Consider the following 1,822-nt stretch of genomic DNA (forward strand, 5'->3'; position numbering starts at 1 on the left):
CCACTGGAATACACTTGACTTCCCAAGAGTTACCTGTGTCTTATGATCCTGGAGAAGCTCCCAAGCACTGTTTCTTTCCAAGTGACAATTTTCTGAAAGGGCAGAGTTTCTGTCAGTAGAAGACAACAGGAGTTACTACCCAGGAAGGGTCCATCTGCCTAGATCTTAGAGGACTCACTCAGGACCACTACAGAAAAGAGGCTTTTCTCCATCTGTTTATAAAGAATTATTTTCATTTTAATGACTTGCTCTTATCAAAACATCTCCAAATGATGTGGAAATAATAGTGCATATAAACTTCAGGGGAAAAAAAACCACTGGAAAAGGTAGAATATGGATTGCCACCTCAAACCCTTCTCAGTCATCCCTAAACAACCTTTGACAATGAAAATCCTCTTGAGAAATGAGAGGAAGGACTAAGGAGAGGTAGCATCTCTACTTTATCATGATTCAAGAGGAGGAAATGGTGGGTGCAGCAGGGTGTTGAGGGGAAATGCAGACAATAGTTGGTGCAATTGAGAAGTGTTTGGGACACCTGGTGTCAATTCAAAGCTCCACTGGCGATTTCCTGGGTAAACAAGGGGAATCCAATTCATCTCCCCATGACTCAGTTTCTTGTCTATATGATAGGGAAAATAGATGGTATTGTTATGCTAGATGCACTAAAAATTGCTCAGATCATTAAAGGGGACATAGAGTTTTTTTCAGTAATACTGCCACTCCTAATCAGGTTCTGAGGCCATTTTAGCCAGCCCTACAGCATGTTACTCCCTTGCCCAATTTAGAGTACTACCTATGAAAAGGGGAACAAAGTTACAGCAAACCAGATCTACCAGGTATGGCAAATAAGTGGGCATGGCATGGCAAAAAAGTATTGATTTACCAGTGATTCTCAATTTTTTTTGGCAGTGCAGTCTACATACATTCCCACACAGCATGCGTCCACCCATATAGCACATACATAGCAATTGATAACAGACTCGTTTTTCACATATCCCTTAGATTTAGCTGGCGGCTCCACTCCTCTCTCCCAGGGACCAGCCCGCAGGACACTTGCGGGACCCTCCTCTCCCGGCTGCGCTAGCCCAGGCACGCTAAAAAGAAACTTCTCCGGTTCCAGGTGCCTGCAGCGTTTCGACTTTTCCCGCAGCGGCGCCCTCGGCGGGAACGGGGCTGAGGATTGCGGCTGAGGAGCGAGGCTGAGGAGAGGGGCTGAGGAGCTGGGGCACGGGCAGCCTTCACTGAGCTCCAGCGACGCTTCTTCACGCCGCCCTGAAGATGGGTTTCTCCTCCTCTCTCTTCTTTCAAGCACTTAGGTGAAGTCTATTGAAATTTACCAGGTCGAGCATGCAGCACAGCGCTTCTAAGCCCTAGCTGGGATATTTCTGAAGGGTGGGGACAACACAGGGCTATGAATGCTCATCTCGCCATTCCAGAGCAGAATTGCTTCTTCGACCTCTAGTTATGTAGTAATAAGGGAAAAATTTCCTGAAATTAGATTACTGCAGGAACTCTGGTTTTAGTCACAGCTGTCATCCGAGAAACAAATTTCCAGGCATTTTTAATCTAATTCGCTTAATTTCTATGTAACTGAATTAGAAAATGTGATTAAGCATCGCAGAATCTTCGGCATTGAGCCTGCCTAACGTTTAGTGAAACGTGAAACAGAAAAAATTATTAGAAGAAAGAAGAAATGGTGAAATCGTCTGTATGAATTTCAACAATTGTTACTTACTGAGTAGGAAGATTAGAGGCACACAAAAAAAGTTCAAGAAAAAAAAAATTGAAAACAGACAAGACAATAATGACCTTTTCAGCTGAA

Source organism: Mesitornis unicolor, unplaced genomic scaffold, assembly GCF_000695765.1.
Source record: "Mesitornis unicolor isolate BGI_N332 unplaced genomic scaffold, ASM69576v1 scaffold30933, whole genome shotgun sequence".
Lineage (NCBI taxonomy): Eukaryota > Metazoa > Chordata > Aves > Mesitornithiformes > Mesitornithidae > Mesitornis > Mesitornis unicolor.